Consider the following 22,353-nt stretch of genomic DNA (forward strand, 5'->3'; position numbering starts at 1 on the left):
CAAGCCACTTAATCTCTGTGTGCCTCATCTGTAAAATGGGGATTGTAAGAGCACTTCCCTCCCAGGGTTGTTGTGAAGATCAAATGAGATGATTGTAAAGCACTTAGTATAAAGTTTGGCACATAGTAAGCCCCATATAATGTATTATTATTTCTGGTATATCTATTCTTCCCTGGGAGTTCACACTGCCAATGGAATTACAGACTTGTCCATAGATGGATAAGAATCCCCAAAGATGAGAAGGTGTGGTTACATTCTGAAGCTATGGGTGGCATGTGCTTTGTACCACTGGGGATAGTACTTACAACACCATTATCATAGACCCATCGAAGTAACAAAATCCAAATGAAATATTGGTATTACTAAAAGGTATCATAACTTTAATTTCCCTTTTCTGAAGCTAAAACCTTGAATAAAGTTTTGTCTACCTTTCTAACACATCACAGGAAAATTATAGTCTTGTTTAGATAAATATAGCTCTTATTTATTGAATTATTGCATTATCTTAAAAAGGAAATATTTCTATGGCATCTTATTCAAGTGCTTCTGCTATTTGGAAACTAACCTACCTAACAGAGACTCATTAACCTTTACCAATTACAAGGTAATGAAATTTTAGGTCACAGCAACTTTCTAACATTTATTTAATTGAGAAGGGTTATGATGCATCATACCCACATTGACAAAGTCATAACCTTCAAGTGTTCAAATGGTATGTAACTAATTGAACCCATCTTGATTCTCATGCCCTCCCCCCCTCTGGATGTATATGGACACACATATATACATATGTGTGCATATAGTACCTCTATATAAAAACCTTTCAAGGGACAGCTACATATGTCAAAGATCTTATAGAAGGAGAAGCAGCAGCTCACATTTAGCTTCCAGAATCTGAAACATTGATTTTTTTTGAAATAGTAAGTATTTGTAGAGGCAGTTGGTTGGTTGGTGCAGTGCATAGAGCACTGGGCCTGGAGTCAGGAAGACCTGAGTTCAAATCTAGCTTCAGACACTTTCTAGCTGTGTGACTCTGGGAAAATCACTTAATCTTTGATTGCCTGGCTAAAGGATCCACTGGATGCCCTGGAGAAGGAAATGGCAAAATGGTCCAGTATCTTTGCCAAGAAAATCCCATGGACAGCATTGGTGTGCATTGGTCCATAGGGTCACAAGTGAATGACTAAACAACAGCAGCAACAAAGTCATTGTGACTGTGCTGCCTCATTGTTATTAAGTGGAGCCTTCCTCTTTTATAAGATGAAACAGTCACGATTCTAGTTAGGGTCATAGATTTAGAGCTAGGATGGACCTTAGAGGTCAAAGGGTACAACCTCATCATTTTACTGATGTAGAAACTGAGACCTAAAGAGATTGAGTGGATTGTCTAATTACCCAATCTCACAGCTAGCAGGAGAGGCAGGATTTGAACCCTGGACTTTTGGATACCCAATCCACCCAACTGACTCTACTATGCTGCATTCTCAATGACACTTCCACTGTAAGAAGTTGGTTACCTGGTTGAGTTATGCACCTTTTCAGGCTAATCCCATATTTTATCTTCTAGGATCCCCTAAATACCTCTGCAAATTTTCACAATACATTCTTCATGCCCAGAATATACAATCTTCTCACCCCCCCACTTCTTAGAATCATCATCTTGCTTCAAGACTGGGAGCTGTGGTAATGTCTCCCCCTCCATGAAGCCAACCAGTCACCAAGCATTTATTAAGCACTTACTGTATCAGTTACAGGTGCTGTGCTAAATGCTGGGGCTACAAAGGCAAACTCCATCCCTGCCCTCAAGAAGTTCACATTGTAATAGATATTTCTGAAATTCACTTAGCTGTATACATTTGGTATCTTCTCTTTGGAAAATTAAGCTCCCTAAGGGCAAAGGATAATTCATTTTTTGTCTTTGTACCTCCAGCACCTAGAATAGGATTATGCAAATAGGACACGCTAAATAAAAATGTGCAGAATTAAGTTACATCTCTTTAAGGCAAGTGTAGTCATAGAGAATAACTGTATTTGAAGAACAGACTAAAAATGTTGCCATATTGCTACCATGAAGAATAATGTGTTTTTAAAAATATGATCCAGAATAATGAAAATCACAAAATTACCGTTTGTGTGCTAACCATCCCAACACAACCTGTGAATTCAGCCAAACATTACGCAGAACAAAAGCAAATATGTTTGACTGAAACCTTTTCTGTTCACCTACTTGTATAGGTCATGTGGGTCCTCCCCTAATTTTTATTCCAAAGCAAGTACAGCAGATTCAGGAATGCGGAGAAAGGCGAAAATATAAAATAATCATCATCGACTGAGCAGCGGAGTGACCGAATACACGTCAATTTTCTATTCACATTAAAGCAATCAATTTAATTCCTATTACGACTCATCCATTCATACGATTGTACGCTAACAGGGCTGGGAGCAACTTTATGAGATCACCTGCTCTATGCAAGTTATTTACATCTGACTGAAAACGACTGCCTTCCTAGCAGGAACCCAGACAGCCGCTCCAGTGTGAGTCAATAACCTCACTTAGATAGGTATTCAATTGATTGGAAAGAAAGTCACAGAAATATCATGTCTTGACTACTAATTCACAGGGTCCTTGAAAATAGAGGTCAAGTCTTATTTGTTTCTTACGTATTTGTATATAAAATTTGTATCTTCTCACATACCTTCAATTATGTGTATACAAATATACATATGTTTCTGCATGCATGTAGTACATATTTAATAGCTGTTTATTTAAACGGTAATTCTGCATTAAAAAGAACTGTGTTGGCCCCCTGAGTTACTAAGGCTTTATTTTATTGCTTGCATTGCTGATGCAACAATTTGAACAAATGAAACACAAAAAGCAAACAGAAAACCCAGGAGGGTCTATCCAATCTCTTTCTGACTGCTGCCCAATTTTCTGCCATAATATTGCTTTATTGCTAAAGTATTAAGATTTCTTTTTCTTGGGTCTCAGGTATGAAGCTAAACACTTATCTTCAAGCCAATGAGGAAGCACCATCTTGATGGAGAAGGCTGAGCTGTGTGCTATTTTCTGTGTGCATTGGGGAATGAATGGTGTTCTTGGGGGAAGACTGGGCTCTTTCCAGGTTCTATATGCAGCAGCTGGGTTCAGAGTAGGCCAATATTGTTCACTCCTGCAGCTGAGTGAATAGGAATATATGTCAGGTAGTGTCAGGGTGAACATTGGTTACCCTTTTACACAGACGAAAAAGGAATATCAGATTTCTTGTAAAGGTAAATCTAAAATAATAACAACAAATAGTAATAACAATAATAATAATAATGAAACTCTGCCATTCACATAGTAAAGTGTGCCAAACACTTTCTATACGGTATTTCAATTGAGTCTGACAACAACTTGTGATAAGAAACACTGTTAACTCCATTTTACGAAGAGGAAAATGACATTCAAAAGGCCAAAAGGACTTTCTGAGGATAGATTTAGAAAGCTTATAGGGACAAAGTAATTCCAAGAGCAAGATTTCTTGACTGATCCAAAAGGTAACAGTGCAGGAGATGTCTTCATGTGAAGCAAGGCAGACAGGAGAGATCTGAGTGGTTCTAACTGAGGACTTAACTCTCCAAATAATGGCTGCAGGGTTAACTTTAGATAAAAGGACCTTTTGAAGGAAGAGGAACGTGAAAAGCATCTATCAACAATCTTGTTATACAATTTGGATAACGAACAAGAGAAAAGACTTTTGTTCTGATCTTTCAAGGAAATTGGACAAAATAGTTATCTTTTGAAGAAAACATTAATCGATAACAAACTCTGATGTTTTTGTTTCCAGTTGTCTGTAGACAAAGCATCAGAGTTTATGGCTGAAAACTTGGGTATTCTCAAAATGAGCCCATCAGATTTGCAAATGAAGTCTCAGTCTCTTTGAAACCAATGTAATTGTTTATGCAGAATTCATTTCACAAAGTCAAGTCACGCATCAGGCTTATTATGTAGAAACTCTGAAATGTTGTGAGACTATGGGTGGGTCACCCAAGAGTTGTCTGTTGTGGTGAATGACTGGCTCCTTTGTTTTCACCTTTAAGTCTATTCAACAGAATGTGATGAGAGCTATGAAGACTGTCAGAATAAGAGACTTGTAAAAGCTTTATGCAATCTTACTGGATACTAGCCTCCCGAGGTAACTGAAGACTTTGAAGGTGAAAATACTCACCTGGATGGGGAAGTTCTGGGTACATTGATTTTAAAAATCATTCTCATTAGTTCATCTTCCTTAAAGTCTACTGCATTTTGTTGTTTGGAGAAAAAATAAATGCAAGAAACTAAGAAGATCACTCATATATTATTATTCACATATAACACCTTAAAGGTAAAAAAATTATTGTTTTATTTTAAATTTTTTTTATTTTTTGCTTTTTTGGAGGGGGGAAGGTTTGGGGTTAAGTGACTTGCCCAAGGTCACACAGCTAGATTTTTGTGTTAAGCGTCTGACGCCACATTTGAACTCAAGTCCTCCTGACTTCAGGGTTGTTGCACCACCTAGCCACCCCAAGGTAAAATTTTTAAATTGAAAATATTTTAAAACAAAAATCTGGATACAGATTTTACTTGGTGAGAGAGAAGCTATTGCTACTCCAGAACCAATGTGAGGAGCCTACAGTGAACTGTGATGTGAATGTTGGAGATGCAGTGGTCACAGTTGGGAATATGCCACTGTTTCTGCATCCTTGGCTGTGATGTGAATGTTGGAGATGCAGGTGGTCACAGGTGGGAATATGCCACTGTTTCTGCATCCTTGGCATATCTAAAAGGTAACTCTTTCCCTCAGGAGCTCTGTGTGCTTACCAAATGAGCTCACTGAATCCCTTATCTAGCTCATTCTCAGCCATATTTATATCTAAAATATTAAATTCTATATACAGAAAAATGAGAAAATTAAGGATTGTGGTGTAGTCTGGACTTCGAGAAAAAATAGAGCCAAAAGTTATAGTCAGACTTGAGAATGAAGTCAACATATTAGTTTTAGACTCACAGATTTTGAGGGTTGGAAGGGACCTCAGGAACCTTTGAGGCCAACCCATGCATGAACAACAATCCCCATGGTAACATAACTGGCAAGTCCAGCCTCTGCTGGAAGACCTCCATAGAAGGGGCTCCCTCTACCACATTTGTGTTTCCCTTTCTATAGAGATCCTAAGTTCTATAACTCACAGTTATTTTGTGTAGTATCATGTTTTATTTGATCTCTCCAATACTCTCATCCTATTCTAAATTTTTTCAGGAAACAATACTTTCTCTAGAGTCATATGAATGGTTAAATCCACCCCTGACACTGTCTGTGTAACCTTGGTCATGTTACTTAACTTCCTGAGCCCTAATTCCTCATCTGTAAAATAAAGGCCTTGGAATAGTGGGTTATGAAGTCCTTTTCAGACCTGGATGTGGGATCCTATGACTCTGAGATGCTAAAATAAGATCTTGTGAATTAAAAGAGCCAGAAGAAGCTTAGAGATAGATTAGTCCCATTTCTTTATTTTATATTTCCAAGGAAATATGTCTGGGGAGCTCAAAGGCACATGTGACTCATAAGAATTATTATCCTTCCTCTTGGCCTGTTCCCATGCAGGTAAATAGAAGGATGGTTTGCAAGTGTTCCTTAGAGCCATAAATAAAAGAGTTTATGGAGGCAATTTCACTGTGCACCTAAAGGTAAAAAATACCATTTCATCATATTTGTTCATGTCCGCTTGCTATGCTCATGATGGGTATAAGACTCTACAAAGGGGACTGGAGCTTATGAATAGACATCTCTTGCAGAAGTTGAAGTAGCATGAAAAGCTTAATGTAATTCTCTTAATCAAGGCAGCATTTCTTTTTGTACTGGTGACTTCAATGGAAAAGGTAGCAAAGTGGAGGATTAGAAAAGTCATTTTGGAACAATATGACTTAGGCTAAAGAAATAAAAGAGGCCAACGACCTTCTAGACTCTTCAGAGACCTCATGCCAGTAGATCAAGAACATGTTCTTCAAGAAAGAGAACTAGAGCACATGTGGTCTGCACACCAGCTGCCCATGTGCCCTCAGAGCCCAGGGCAAAGGAAAAGGAGCAGCATACAGCAGGTTCACCTCAGTATGACTAAGGAAGCTGTTGATGTGACAGAAAAGCAGAAGAAATGAGTAATGCTCTGAAGATATTTATATATTTAAATATTTTGATGTCTTTTGAGTTCCATCCAGGCTAAAGTTTGGATCTCGAAGGAGATTCCAAAATAGGGTGACATAATTGGATGCCAATTATATTGACCCCACCTATAGGAGGGAACCAGGAGAGAGTAGAATCAGGTTTCTGGCAGAGTCTGTTAACAAACCAAGGAGGCAAGCCACCATAACAGGCCAGCAAAGCAAGGCTCAAACCCCAAGGCAGAGAGGAGGAAGTGGGACAAATGTTAAGAGACATTGCCTTTGAGGGAATGTGGGAATAAGGGAAGACTTCACTTATTGCTCCCACAATGGGCCCTGTGCCTTTGCTATTTCTTCTCCCCCAGCCTAGGATCCCCTCATTCCAACTCCTTCCCTCTCTATCATGGCTCCCCTCTCCCAACTCTCAACTCTTTGAAGAAGTCTCCATTTCCCAGTGTTCCTCTCCTTCTTTGGTCCTCTTGTAGCACTTCTTACCTAGAACAAGCTGGCGTATAATTCTACATTTAATAAATGCAGAAAACACATATAATCAAGTGCTTACCTGCATAGTTGTGTCTGTCCACTGGTGGAGACAGTACACAAAATGGAAAAATATCAACACTAATGGAAAGAACACTTAGAGGGAATGGATAACAGATGAAATTTAAATTAAGACTTGGCCTAGACACCTAAACTTTTCATTCATGCCGGCAGACACAAATAAAAGCATAGGCTTGATGCCCATTTTATTTATTCTTTACCTGGCTAAGAACCTGGGCATATTTTGGGGAGTTAGATTGAAAAGGCATATGCCTCAGGAAACATAATCTCTTCATTATGAAATGTCGTGGGTCACTATCTCTTAGGTTAGCCAGATATTAAATGATTTGAATCATTTGAACACAGATTGTTTGACTTTCTAGATCAAGTATTCATTTGTAAGATTTTTTTCTTTTTTCTTTTCAGGAGGCTTCCAAAAAGCAGAGAGCACTAATGTCAATGTACATACTCATTTTACAGGGGCTTAGGGGTCCTCTGTTTTAAAACAAACATTTCAAGTATTGCTGGAATAGTTCCACAGTCATAATTTGTCCCTATTTCTACCGTGTAAGTGGTCTGCAAATGTTTTTCCTTCTTCTTACTGATTACCTATTGGACAGACACTCTTTAAGCTTGTGTATTTATTAAATAAAATAATTTATAATCAGTATAGAAATGGTCAATCCCCTGATTTTGTGAGAGTGACATTTTTTGGAGATAAATGCATTGCTCTTGAAAAATATATACTCTGGTAACTGGAGATGTAGGAATGGGTGTGTTTTGGGATTTAATGAACACTGTTGTTAGAAGTAACAAAATGTAATTCAAAAGTGACAGTAAAACTAAACTTTTTAGCTATTTGTCACTTTTACTTGGAGTTAGAGAACTTTTTTTGGTACCCTTAGTACCCTCTGCCCCTGTGATTGGAGGGATAGAGGGTAGAGGAAAAAATTCTTTCCAAAGTCTCCATTGAAAGAAGGCTCCTAGGCTAACGAACTTTTAATTTCCCACCAGCTGCACTGGACTCTCTCTTGTCCCCCTTACATGCTGTTCTCTCCTCTCCTCCTCCCTTTCAGATTCCTTTTGTGCATGGTCTTTTTTCTTTAGATCTTTAAGTTCCTTGAAGGCAGGGATTGTTCCTTTCCTTAATTCTTAACAGTGCCTGGCACACAGTAGGCAGTTAATAAATATTTATTGACTCACTGACTACTCATGCAGCTACCTTCTAAGGCTTCCGGTGATTGGGAACTCACTATTTAGTCCATTAAATTTTTGTCCAAGTTTAATTATCAAAAAGTTTTTCTTTTATGTTGAGCTTAAAACTGCCTCTCTGCAGCTTCCACCCTTTCTTCTAGTCTTGACCTTTGGGAATAAACAAAATAAGTTGAATCCCTTTTCCAACCTGATAGCTCTTTAAATCCTTGAAGGCAGCCATCATGCCCTTTCTAAGCCTATACATTCCATGTGACCTATTTCAAGCTACTAATTGATGCCTGTTGAGGGAGTTTTAATTCTCATTGTATAAAAAAGTCTTCTATCTCTTAGGTCAATAATTTATGTCTTTTGGGAAGTTTTAATTCTGCTTGGATACAATCAGTCTTATTTGCCTAATATAAATTGTACTCTAGGGCAGACCAAGAAAATTATAGAAGGAAGCCACAGTGGCATTCACATTCTTGGGGAAGATAATCAGAACAATCAACCTAATTTTCAATCTGTGTTCAGTTCAAAGAATGGGCAAAGGCTTTCAGTGGCTCCAGAAGTGTTATGCCATTAGCACTTCAGGTGACTAATCCATTTCTACGCCAGCCTTGTATACTTTGTCCATTTATTAAGTGTAATCTAGTACCAAAATGGGATTTGTTTTTTTTTTTGCTCAAGTAGGTCAGTGATGGATATTTCTCTCAATAAACTTGTACTTTTCCTGGAACCCAGCCAGGAAGTTTATTTCACATCAGTAATGCTCCACTGTGTGAACAAGAAAAGTGGTGAGTTAGGACAGAGCCTTGTAAGGGAAGGTGCATCACTAGGAGTCTTCGCCGGGAACTAAATGCACTCTCTTCTTGTCATCTGCCATGTCCTTCCTTTCTGTCTCCACTTTCCAGGTCTTGCTTTCTCTTCCTTCAAGGACTGGCTGAGGTGTCAGCTCTCTATGAAACTTTCCCCGATTACGGAGTCCTGACACCTCTAATGTTCTCTAGCTTATCCAATCCTTCCAGAGCATTTTGTTTGAACCTTTCATTTTCCAACACCATAATTCAATTTGAAATATACTTATCTGTCTACATGTCAAATCCTACCCCACCCCCAAAGAATATAAGCTCCATGTGAGCAAAAAATAGGTTTTTTTTAAAATTTGTACCTTAAGCAACTAGCATTGTACCTTGCATATGTAGGGTGCCCCAAAAATCTTAGTGAAGTTTTAAGTGATTAAAGCTTAAAACTGAACTATGACTTTTGGGACACTCTCTATAAATGTATGTGTGTGTGTGTAGTGGGGGGAGAGAGAAAGAGAGAGAGAGAGAGAGAGAGAGAGAGAGAGAGAGAGAGAGAGGAGAGCCCTATCTACTATGCTACATTGCCTCTTGCATAAAAGTTATTTAATCTAATAAGAAATTCAGAATCTCTTTCCAATGACTACTTTGTATGCATATCCATTTTGCTTTCCAAAAACTTTAGCCTGAACAAAAATAGTCATCTAAGATGCTATCTTAATTTTCTTGTCTCTTCCATTTGATTTATTCACTGAGAAATTTATTAAAGTAAGTATCAGGAGAGAAAAGAGAGCTAAGAAGACATGGTTGTAGCTCATCTCATTTAACACCAGGTTTAGAGATAACGTTGATGGTGAAAGTTTATGTGATTTTTTTCAATATTTAAATATATTCAGAACTTTTGTTTAAACCTCTTTGAGTTGGAAATATAATTAAAGAAGGATGCTTGCTTATCACACAAATGACAAATTACAGAATAAAATATTCTTTCATTTAAGAAACCTAAGTGATTACTCCTTTTTTGAACACCAGGAACCATAAGGAAATATCTTCTCATTGATCTAGCCAGTCTCTTTAGACAGAAGTACTTCCAATAGGAACTTTCTGTCTACACATAAATCTCTCCAGTTTTCCACTGAGATGTTTTTATATCTTAAAAGTAACTTTAGAAAAATATTCCTTGGTTCAGGGGGGAAAACTCTGACCATACAATTAAAAGTAACATTTCTTCTAATTTTCCCAATAAATGCACTAAGGCTTTTGTTACTGGGGAAGAGAAGCTATGATTTTAAGATTGAATTAACTGGTTCTTCTACTGACTCATTGTTATTTTTTTTTAACATAGCTTGCTAACAGCAAGTGTGCCTCCTTACAAGGAAGAGAGATGAAGATTAGGAGAGACATCCAGGAATATCTTTAGTGTTACTAACATAGCTCCAGTGATGCCTGAATTACTTGGGACAAGTAATAATTGTGGAAAGATGTGGCCTCAAAGTTAGGGAGACCTGAGTTGAACTCCTGCCTCTAACATGTACTAGCTGTGGGACTTTAGACAACTCTGAGTACAAGCTCAAGAGGTATCAACTTGCATGGTAGAGGGGATTCCTTACCTGACAGTTTTCTATATAGATGAGATCACAAGTATTGTTCCAATCTTATTTATTTTGTGACTGCAGTGCTTAGGTGTGGGGGCTACTATTAAACTGTCTCAGAATGTTAGACCTTGACAAGATAAAAGTAGATTGAACTGGTTTCCTTACTTTTAGTTAATTCTCTATCAATGGAGTGTTGAATTTTGCCCAGTACACAATATATCATTGCTCTCTTTTAAAAATGTTTAATTCTCTATTTTTCAAAGAATGGCTGTTGCTTTAAGGAAATGTACAAAAGTTGTGACTTTTAAAGAGCATGCTTCAATAAGTCTTGATGTGGAGAAGCTAAGAATTTCAAGGATCATTTGAGTCCACGATGAAACAAGATTAACTTCAAAGGAATATGTATTCAAAAATGAAAAACAGGACAAAGAACTGACAAGCTATTTTTGTAAAAGCGCCTAATAATGAAAATAAAAAATCAACCAAATACCTTCAGAGGGATTTGCCAGGCAGAGGAGTTTTCTCTGATACTCCTACAATTCAGTTTAGGCTTCTTCAAGTTGAAAGAACATTGAGGAGAATTATCAAAAAAACAAGTGCTACCCAGTGGTAAGACATCACAAAAGATGGGGTTCTGATGATTAGGAAAAAAGTAGTCTTGATGAAACTCACTCTTTTCATTCAAGGCTGTACCAAAAACTGTTGTTAGTCTGACTCTGTATAGACACCTCCCAAATTATTTGAAACTTTTTTCTTTTACTTCCCATGCATCTGGAAGTCTTGTTCCCACTGAGGGATGATGAATTATGGTAAATATGTTGATATATTGATTGTAAGGTACCTTCTGGGCTTCTTTGGTCTTCTTGTTGTGACAATTAGCCCACAGTGGTTAAACTTCTAGAGCAAATATTATGGTCAGTAAGTCAACTGTTAGTCAACAAGTTCACACAGGGGCCCCACCTGTGGTAGAGCATTCCAATCGTATTGCTCTGATCAGCCACAGTTGGACACAATGAAACTTGACTCTAGCATAGTGACGTCATTTTGGTCCTCTTTGAGGATGAAGGACAACAACCAACCAACCAACCAGACAAGTGATTACTAAAGATCTACTGCATGCCGAGAGAAGTGAAACGAAACACACTGAAAACCAAACAAAAACAAACCAAACCAAAAACTCTTGCTGTCAAGGAGCTTACTGTCTAATGGGGGAGATGCATGAAAAACAACCATGTATTTATTCTCTCTCTCTCTCTCTCTCTCTCTCTCTCTCTCTCTCTCTCTCTCTCTATATATATATATATATATATATATATATATATATATATACACACACACACACACACACACACATATGTGTGTATAAATACACAAACACACAGAATAAATGGGTATCGCCTCAGAGAAAGACATGAAGATTAAGGAGGCCTAGGAAAGGTGATGGTGATGGTGGTGGTTGTGGTTGTTTGAAGATAGGACTTCAGGTGAGACAAAGGACTTGAAAGAAGATGGGGAAGGAAGTAAGGAGGAAGAGATGAGGAGGGAGAAAAGTTCCAGGGATGAGAGATAGCTCAAGAAAATGCACTGGAGTTGGGAGATGATATATCTTGTATGAGGAACAGTCAGAAGACCAATGTCACTGGATCATAGAGCATATGGAAGGGATTTTTAAGATGTAAGAAGATTGGAAAGATAGGAAAGGGTCACCTTATGAAGGGCTTTAAAAGCCAAACAAAGATTTTATATTTGATCTAGTAGGTAATAGGGAGTTATTGGAGTTTTTTGAATAAGGGAGTGAATGGTCAGATCTGTGCTTAAGGGAAGTCATTTCAACAGCTCAGTGGAGAATGGACTGGAGAGAGGAAAGACCTGAGGCAGAGAGATAAACCAGGAGGCTATTGCAGTAGGTCAGGAATGAGGTTGAGGGCCTGCACCAGGATGGTGACAGTGTCAGAGGATAGAAGGGAGAAGATAAGAGAGATATTACATCGGTGGGAATTATGGGACTTGACAATTGATTGGATATGGGTTGGTGAAATCGAAGGACACCTAGGTTGCCAGTCTGATAACAGAAGGATGGTAGTATTTTGACAGTAATAGGAAGGGGAAAGTGTTTGCTATAGAAGATACTGAGTTCAGTTTTGGTTCAGTAGAGTTTAGGTGTTTATGGGACACAAGGTTTAAGATGTTTAGTAACCATTTGTAAAATGCAAGACTGGAGAGAGCAGAGAGGTCAGGGCTGGACAAATAAAACTGAGAATAATCTTCACAGACATGATAATTGAATCCATGGTATCTGATGAGGTCAGCAAGTCAAATAGTATAGAAGGAGAGAAAAGGAGCCAGGAAAGAGACTTGGGGGATGCCTATCATTTGTGGACATAACCTGAATTAAGACCCAGCCAAGGAGTGTGAGGAGTGGATGGTCTTGTAGGAGAACCAGAAGAGAGCAATGTCCCAAAACCCATCAAGAAGAGTATCAATGTGAGCATCAGTGTCAGACTGTAGAGAGGTCAAGAGGGATGGAGACTGAGGAAAGGCCACTGAAGCCAGCGATGAAGAGATCATCGACAACTTTGGAGGAAGCATTGTAGACAACTCCCTCGAGGAGGGAGGAGAGATCTAGGACACCAGCTAGGAGAAAAGAGAAGGGTCAAGTGAGGGGGTTTGGAGGATGAGAGAGACATAGTCATTTCTGTAGGCAATAGGGAAGCAGCCAGTAGACAAGGAGAAATGTGAAGTTATTAAGGAAGAAGGAATGCTAGGGGTGCAGTCTGCTGGAAGCGATGTCATGGAGTATGATCACGTATTCCTTAGGAAGAAGGACTACATCTTCATGTAAAACAGGGCTGGAGGAGATGACAGAAGTAGGCAGCTGAGTGATGTGAGATAAGAACATGAAGAGGGAATGGACTCTATGTTTTTAATGAAATTAGAGACGGAGTTCTTAACTGAGAAGATGGAGAGAGAGGGAGCTATGGGAGGTTTGAGGAGGAATGAAAAAGACTGGAAGTGGTGTCGTGGTGAATTAGAAAGTGAGTTGATTAGGGTGGTGTCAAAGGATTGCCTTGCCCCAGCGAGGGCCTGGTTGAGATTATATAACAGAAATTTGCATTGGCCCTAGTTAGTGCAGTTTTAATATTTTCTCCAGTTTCATTCAGCAGCCTATAAGTGGGAGTGAGATTAATTAATGGTGGGAGTAATTCAAGGTTGGGGTTTGGTAAGACAAGATTTTGGAAATGATAATGGAGCAAGGAACTCAACAGAGGAGGACAATGTAGAGTTGAACTGTTCACCAAGTGTCAAGATGGGGAAGGGAAGAACATGTAGCCGGTATAGGGCTAACGATGGGAAAGAACTGAGGGGTGAAGGAATTGGAATTTGTGAGGATGAAGAACAGGATGCAGAAGTAGAGGTGGAATTATAACAGAACACAATCAGATCAAGGAGTTTCAGAATTTGCGAACATGGACATGGAACAGTTGTGAGTGATGGCTACTGTGTGTAGCTGTGAAATGGGTAAGGTGAGGAATTTGGAGGTTAGAGTGTTTGAGGGAGGAGCAATATGTATGTGGATGCCCCCCTTCCAACTCCTCCACAGGTGCTATAAAGGGTGGCCAGGAAGGCTGTGTCATCAGGAGGGAGCCAGGTCACCATCATTGTAAGAAGACAGATGGGGCAGGAAAGGGAAAAGATTAAGATGAAAGGTTATTTGTTACCTAGAGAACTGTCAGTCATTCTGGTTGTCTCTACCATTTTTAACTTTCAGAAATTTGTCTTAACATTTAGGGGTTAAATGATTCTAATTATAGTCACATTTTTCATTGTTCATTCTTGGTCTTTTTTCACAAAATCTATTCTTTGCTTTAACACAACAATGGTCTGACTGCGCAAAGATAGCAAAAGGAGATTTCATATTATCAGAGATGAATCACTGAAAATTATGTACAAGATAATAAAATTATAAAAGCTTTATCATAAAACTGACTTACACTAAAAACTAACATTATTTTCTTAGTTTGCTTATCAGTGAATATTAACTTTTCAAGTGACTTATCATGAAAAAATTTAAAGTTTGAATGTTTATTTTCAAATTTATTCCATATTTTGAGATATTGTATAGATACACATCTGTACTTACAGCTCAAAATCCAGTAGTAGTTAGGCAGAAGTGGAAGTGTTATGGTCTGGCATAATTTCAAAGATGCCCATCCAATGAGGTAGCAGGAAGAAAATCCAAGAGTTTCCCTTCAGATTGAAGTGATGCTTACCTGACAAAGCGTTAGGAATTGATTCAGGTCATGGGTTAAGGAAGTGGAGGAATTAAACATGGGTTGAAAGATGGGAGCCTTCAAAGCTAATAAGCCCAAGGACCTCATGCAGAGACACATCATTCAGGGACAGGTACTGGAGCTGTTATTTCATTAGTACGGAGAACTTCCAGTTGAAGAATCTCCCTTTATCAGTGGAAGTCAGAATGTTCTTTATCACTTCTAAGGAAGATGACCTAGAGGACTGAGAGATTATGTGACCTTCCCTGGATCACACAACCAATATGTGTCAAAGGTAGAATTTGAATTCAGATCTTCCTGGTCCTAAGACCAACTTTCTATCCATGGTGGGTGGCTGTCTTTCCAAAGCAACCTTAAAAGGAAGTGCTAATTGTCTTCAGCCTCCTTCAGCACTTCACCGATAATGAGATCACGCCATCAGCTGGCATGGATTGCAGCATTGCCAGGCATGACTCGGATTTGTACTTTCCCATCAATTCTTCACCAGGTCTGTAATGGGAGTGGGAGGGCAGTCTTCTTTAGGTTTCTCAGCATTGTCTGGGGAAAGAACAGCTCATGTTATGTTTCTATAGTTTGTGATCCCCAGTTTTTCCAAGGGATTTAGCTCTTTGATGTCAGCTTCTATGCTCGTCCCTGTTCACGAAGAAGCACGTTTAGGCTTTTTGGGTGACTGGAAAATTTGATTCTTGGGAGATTGTGGTATTCGATGACTTCTAGCTATGTGGTATTGCCAGAAGGATAATAGTTTTAAAGAGGTGAACTTTCATGTCAGAGAGAGGCTCGAAGTCATTGAAAATTCTATACACCTTCAGAAATGCAATGCAGTTCACTCTCTTCCTCCCATCCAGTTCTGAGGCTATCTAAAGCAAACGTGCTTATGGACCAGCTCCATAGTCCACAGAACAGGTGGTTTCCTCTGTGAATGATTAGGCTGAACTTTTTTGAAGGGCACCTCAGAGGTTCCATCTCAGCGATGTTGTCAGATGCCTTCAACGAGGATGAAGATGGCATCAAGGTCAGCTGCTACACTTATGGTGAGTTATTTAACTTGAAAAGGCTACAAGCCAAGTCCAAAGTAGAGGGAGAGTCTCAGCATGACTTTTTGTTTGCAGATGGTTGTGCGCTCAATGCAGCCTCTGAGGCCAAGATGTAACAAAGTGTGAATTGGTTCTCTGCTGCTTGTGCTGATTTTGGCCTGACAATTAACACCAAGAAAACTCAGGTTCTTCAGGAACCAGTACCACACCATCCATACATGGAACCATCAGTCACAGCAAAAGGAAAGGTTTTGAATACTGTGGATAAGTTTACTTACCTTGGGAGAATCCTTTCTAGGGATGTCCACATGGATGATGAAGTTGACTCACGAATTGCCAGAGCTAACTCAAAGACTCCAAAGGAAGGTAAGGGAGAGAAGAAGTATTGGAGTCCCTACCAAACTGAAGGTCTACAGAGCCATTGTGCTGACCTCATTTGTGTATGCCTGTGAAACCTGGAAAGTCTATCAGCACCATGCCAGGAAATGGAATCGCTTCCATTTGAACTGTCTTAGGAAGAGTCTGAAGATCACCTGGCAGGATAAGGGACCAGACACTGAGGTTCTTTCTCAAGCTAGACTGCCAAGCATTCAAAGTCTACTGGAGAGAGCCCAACTCTGATGGACTGGCCATGGTGTTCAGATGCCAAACATGTGTTTGCCCAAAGACTATTTAACAGAGAACTCACACATATCAAGTATTCACCCAGAAATCAGAAGAATCAGTGACAAGGACACTCTTAAGGTCCCTCTGAAGAACTTTGGAATTGATTGTGCGACATGGGACACATGGACAAAGGACTGCTCATCATGGTATATCTGTATCAAAGAAAGCTCTATGCTCTGTGACCAAAGCAGAATTGCAGTAGCTCAAAAGAAATGTGAGATGTGTAAATTCAGAGCCATCGCCACCCCCAATGTTGATGTGGACTCATTACTCCTGACCTGTGGGAGAGCCTTCCAAGACTGTATTGGTTTGCTTAGCCTTGTCTGGTACACCTCCTTGTACCTTGCCTCCAACTTAGTGATGTCATTTTGGGCCCCTTCAAGAATGAAGAACAACAACCAACCAGAAGTTTGATGTTGTTAGCATGATGTCATCTTGAGAGGAGGCAGGTCAAAGTGCATGGGATGCTGGATTTTAAGCAAAGCCTAGGTTCAAAGCTCATCTCTAGCTATGGGGTTACAAGGAAGTCACTTAAATTCTCTATGGCTCAGTTTCCTCAGCTGTGAAAAAAGGGATAATAATGCCCGCTATACCTGCCTCACAGGGTTGTTGAAAGGTTCATATTAAATAATGAAGATAAAGTGCTTTGCAAATCTCAAAGTGTTATATGAATGTCAGCTGCTATTATTTTTGATATTATTTTTATTTTCAATTGGAGGACATCACCATGTACAGGAAATCACACTCAGTTTGGACTTTGCACTAGGCACTATCCATGACAGTCTCAAGCACCTTTGGTGGGCACCCCACGTCGTGTTTTATGCCTCACCTGGCACTAATCATCAGTATTTTTTTCAAACAAAGAGATCTCTATTTTTGCACATATCAAGTGTTGTATATGTGGGTTGGGCTAGCTGCTCTTCCCTTCTTTTTTCTTAAATTAAATTAACTTAAACAAAATTCTTTAGACATCACATCAAGACCTGGGGCATCCACATATGTTACCTTTTATATCACCAGTGGAAACAACAGCTGGTTATGGAAAGGTTGAAAGGTCTTTGGCATTTTGAGTCTGAGGCAGCTGGGTGGCAGTGCAGTGCACAGAGCACTGAGCCTGGAGTCAGGAACACTCACCTTCATGAGTTCAAATCCCGCATCAGACACTTACTGGCCATGTGACCCTAAACTAAACCCAGTTTGCCTTAGTTTCCTCATCTGTAAAATGATCTGGAGAGGGAAAAGCAAACCATTCCAGTATCTTTGCCAAGAAACCCCAAATGGGGTTTTGGGCGCAAGAGTTGGATAAGAGTTCATCCTTAGAAAGATCTGGCTTAAATGGATCCCACACCACACTTTATACAAACTCATCTCCCCTTATACCATGTGATATTTCATGAGGGGCTAATGCTCATAATCTTCAACCAACTTTATTAATCAGATTTTACAAGTGAGTAGCCCTTGCCTTGGCAGGAAAAACAAGTGTTTGCTGGCTGATGCAGCCTCTGGGCTTTTTCTGGTCTCCTTTCTGGTGAATTTACATTGGTTAAACTTCTTTAAGAAATGACGATAATGTCATTATTTATTCCTTCATCTATTTCCCATCTCTTGGTGGGGAGAGGAGGAGCAATAAGCTTGCTTAAATAGGCGATACTGGAGTAGTTTTAAATGTGTTCATCTCTTTTTCTTATTTCATCCTTTCTTCTAATTTGGGTGTTCATATTTTTGCTCTAATTTTTCTCAAACAAGCTGAAGGTCAGACTTCAGACCATAGATTTGTAAATAAAACTACCATCTAGTTAATTAGCAATTTCTTATCTCTTAATTACTTATGATGTTATTTGGTGTCATGCCCAGCACTTACTCTCTTTTTAAAGATATTATTCATGACATGTAGTTTGAGTGTTATAGTTATATAGACTATCAACCTTTGGCATCATATAAAAAACAACAGTAACATGATCCTGAGTTCTATTTTCTAACTTTAAAAACTATTGATCTTATTAAAATATTCTTATAGACTTTGAAAAATAATATCTATCTATCTATCTATCTATCTATCTATCTATCTATCTATCTATCTATCTATCTATCTATCTATCTACGTGACAGGGCATTGCGGATAGAAACACAAAAGTGTGACAGTCCCTGTCCTCACGGTGCTTATATTCTAATACAGGGAGATAACACATACAAGTGAATGGTGTCCAGGGAAGGGATTTTCTGGGGGAATGACAGGGATGGCAAGTTTATTTATAAGGCATCCAAGGGACAGATCCTTTCCACAAACAATGGTAGAATTGATTTGCTTACCATTTCTAGAACAATAGGTAGAAAACTGTGGGGTGGGCTATTGGCAGATAGTAAGATTACTGGAGTAGACAGCTGGATTGTTTTCATGGCATGGACTGGGGCTTGGGGACAGTGAGACATATAATGTACTATTTGAGTTTACACTCAACAATGTAAAAATTTGTTAATTCTACTAAACTTTATCCAATAAAATGAATAGATTAGATATTTTAAAACATCTCTTGTCTCTTTGATGCTACTCTTTTTCATTTCCACTTAATTATTTGTAGATTGTAAAGTCCTTGAGGGCAGGGACCATTTCATTTTCTTTTCTTGTAGTTATAGCACCTTCCACAGCACATATCAGACTATTGATAAATGTTCAGCAAATAAATCGTATTAACTTCAAAACATCTACATGCAGTCTGCACTTAATATGATATTGTATAAATGGGGTACTTTAAAGAGTATGGTCTCTGTACATATAAAAAAAACATGGCTGAGAGTTATTTTAAAAGGTGCCAATCATGTAACTACAGATTCTAGATGCATGATGTAGCCTTAAAAAGAGAGACGGCAACTCCATGATAGGGTTAGTGTTACTCATTCCTCCACAACACTGCATAAACACTCAACTGAATCAATGATCCCTGGACCATACTTTAATAATCTGACAAACAAATCCAGGACAGAATCATTCCCAGAGCCAGTTACATAGGTTTTCACAGCTAGAAATTGCTGCTAAGAAGGGATGTTGCAATGGATTTGAGGATTGGTGTAAAGCAGAGAAAGTAATTGGATTCTAAACTTAAGACTGAAATTACAGAGGCCCAAAGTAATCCAGAAAGAACTTACTCACTTGCTTAAGTAAGAAGGCATGCACTGTGGACTCTTGAGGCTTAAATCATTCAGTTCTCCTGAACAAACATTGACGTAGCGCCTAGTAGATTCAAGCAGTGTGCTAGGTCATGGAGAGACAAAGACAAATAAGAAATGATGCCTGTGCCCAAAGAACTTCTGGCATATATTCAGACAAGCAAATGCAAGTTACAGAGGTAATGAATATAAAATAATTGCAACCAAAGCTTGGTAGATCAGGGAGGGTTTCATGTAGGAGGTAACATGAGCTAGGTATTGAAGGGAGCTAGGTATTCCAAGAGGCAAGAGTAAAGAGAGAGAACAGAGAGGCAGGAGGTGAAATGTCTTGTAAGCAGAACAGCAAGTGGATCTCTTGGGCAGGAATGTAGAGTATGTGAGAAGGGATAATAGAAAATTGTCCAGAAAGAGAAGTTGGAGCCGGACAGTGACCAACAGAGGGATCTTCTATTTTATCCTTGAGATAACAGAGAGTCACAGAAACTTCTTGAGCAGGGTCGTGTTATGACTTTAGAAATATCCAAACTGTGCTTTGGCAGCTATGTGGATGCTGAAGACAAGAAGACCAATTAGATTCTTGCCTAATATTGTCCAGGAAAAGGTGATGAAGGCCTAAAATTCAGTAGGCTGCTAGTTACAGCATTAGGGAAAAAGGGAATGGGTGCAAGAGGAGTCATACTGGTAGAATCAGTAAGGCTTGGCAAACAATCAGATATGGGAATGAGGAAGAAGGAAGTGAGGATGACTCTAAACTTGTGAAGCTGGCTGACTAGAAGCATAGTCGTACCCTTAACGGAAACGAGGACATTACAAAGAGGTTTGATTTTGAGGCAAAGACCATGTATTCTGTTTTGTACATGGTGAGTTTGAGAAACCTATGGGAAATCCAGGTGAAGATGTCCCTTAGGTGGCTGGTCATGTAGGCATGGAGCTCGGGAGACATAAGAGGACTTAGATCTGGGTGTCACCTGCACAGACATGGAGAAGGAAAGGGAACATGCATTTTATAGTACCTAATATGTACCAGGCTCTGCCAATCACTTTAGAAATATTGTCTCATTTGATCCTTATAACAACCTTGCAAGAGAGGTGTTATTGTAATTCTCACTTTACAGATGAGGAAACTGAGGTAGGCAGAGGTCACATGTCTTGCCTAGGTCCTACAGCTAGTAAGTGTCTGAGGATGGGTTTGAATTCCTGTCTTCCTGACTCTGGGCACAGGACTCCGGGCAGTGTGGCACACCCTAGCTCCCATAAAGGTGATAATGACTGCCAAGCTTACAGAGAGAGAAGGACAGAGCTCTAGGATATATCCATGCACAGACATGGCACATGATGGATTATCTAGCAAAGGATCATGGATCTTCAGATGGATGGCAGCTCAACAAGGTCATCTAGTTCAACCGTTATTTTACAGAGAAGCAAAATGAGGCTCAAAGAAGTGACTTTTCCAAGATTACACAGAGAGCAAGCATCAGAGGTAGGATCTGAATTCGGGTCCTCTTAATCTGTATTTCACTGTTTTTCCCCAACTCAGTGTGCCAGAGGGTAAGCCAGAAGATGCCCTCCTAAGTGGAGAGGGTTGGCTAGAGGTGCAGTGTGCTCTTTGGAAATCCAGGTTTCCACACCTAGAAGAAGATGCAGGTGTGAGAAAGGAAAGGTCACCTAGAAGAATGGCGTGTTAACAATGGAATGTGGCTCATAGGAGGAGAGGGCAGGACAGGATAGGAATTCAGGATGCGCAGGGATGAAGCAGATGGAGAGGAGGAAGACATTTGGAAAGCAGCAGGGGAGAGCTTGCTAACCATTCTTAACCTCACAGTATCACTACTCTCAGTTATTTAGAAAAAAAAACAAAACAACTTTATACAATGAGGCTGGGAAGACTGACTCAGATCAGCCTGAAAGGAGCCTAGTCTTGGCTCCATTTTTAATGATGCTTTGGGATGAGCAATCTGGGCCCCAGTTTTCCCATTTCCAAGAACAACCAACTGAACAAACCATATTCAGTTTAGATTTTTTAAAATAAAGCAATAATATAAATAAAATGAATTGAGATATAAGTATATTAAATACAAGATATCATTAGGATTTCAGCTGAGAAGTCAACTTTTGGGGTGAACTATTAATATTATAAAACACACTGTGATGGTGACATTGGTCTCAGAAAGAGTTCTCATCCCTCTCTAGTTACACCTTCGGCATTGCTGTTCACATTTGATAGTAACACTTAGAAAAAAGGCCAGTGGAAGAATGAACACATTTAAATGACAAAAGATAAAAGAGTTGAAAGTGAGTCTATTTAGACTATCAGACCTGACATATCTGAACGTCAGCTGCAAATAAACAATTAAGAAACAGAGGAGACACCATCTTTCTGTGGTGTTTTCATTCTCAATACACCAAACACTTTGTGAAGTCTCCCTCTACTGCTTTGGGAAAAAAAATAAAAATTTTACAGTAGGAAAAAATGAATACAAATAGATCTCAAATGCATTTAAGAAATTAATTCTTTAAAAATATTAAGGTGAGGCAGCATTGTCCAATGGAAAAAACACTGGATCCATCAGTGTCTCCCAGGTGGAATAGGTTGATCTCTTTTATAATAATGCCTAAAATATAATAATATTTATACTTCTATTTGTGACAAATATTGTTCATTATCACATTTAATAAAAACTGAACATACATCCCACAAAGCAGGACCAGTCTTACCATTATCTTTTTGAAAGGATGATAAGATGATAGGAGGAGATTAAAATCATGGGTTATTTGGCAAATTTCAAGAGGATAGTATAGTGAATTGCCCAAGGAGCCCTACCCTTTCTTATCTATACAACTGTACCATAGGTCTATGAAGTCGATTATCCTCATTTTTATATTAAC

At 39.1% G+C, this 22,353-nt stretch overlaps 1 protein-coding gene across 1 annotated transcript in view; it reads right to left on the bottom strand.

The window, feature by feature from the left end:
* Positions 1 to 22,353, bottom strand: part of LOC138164868 (leucine-rich repeat-containing protein 7) — a 602,064-nt gene that overhangs the window by 56,508 nt on the left and 523,203 nt on the right. The window lies entirely within an intron of this gene.

The sequence above is a fragment of the Petaurus breviceps genome, unplaced genomic scaffold (assembly GCF_028583685.1).
Source record: "Petaurus breviceps papuanus isolate PSGF00001 unplaced genomic scaffold, PetGlider_PUasm1.0 207, whole genome shotgun sequence".
NCBI classification, from domain to species: Eukaryota; Metazoa; Chordata; class Mammalia; order Diprotodontia; family Petauridae; genus Petaurus; species Petaurus breviceps.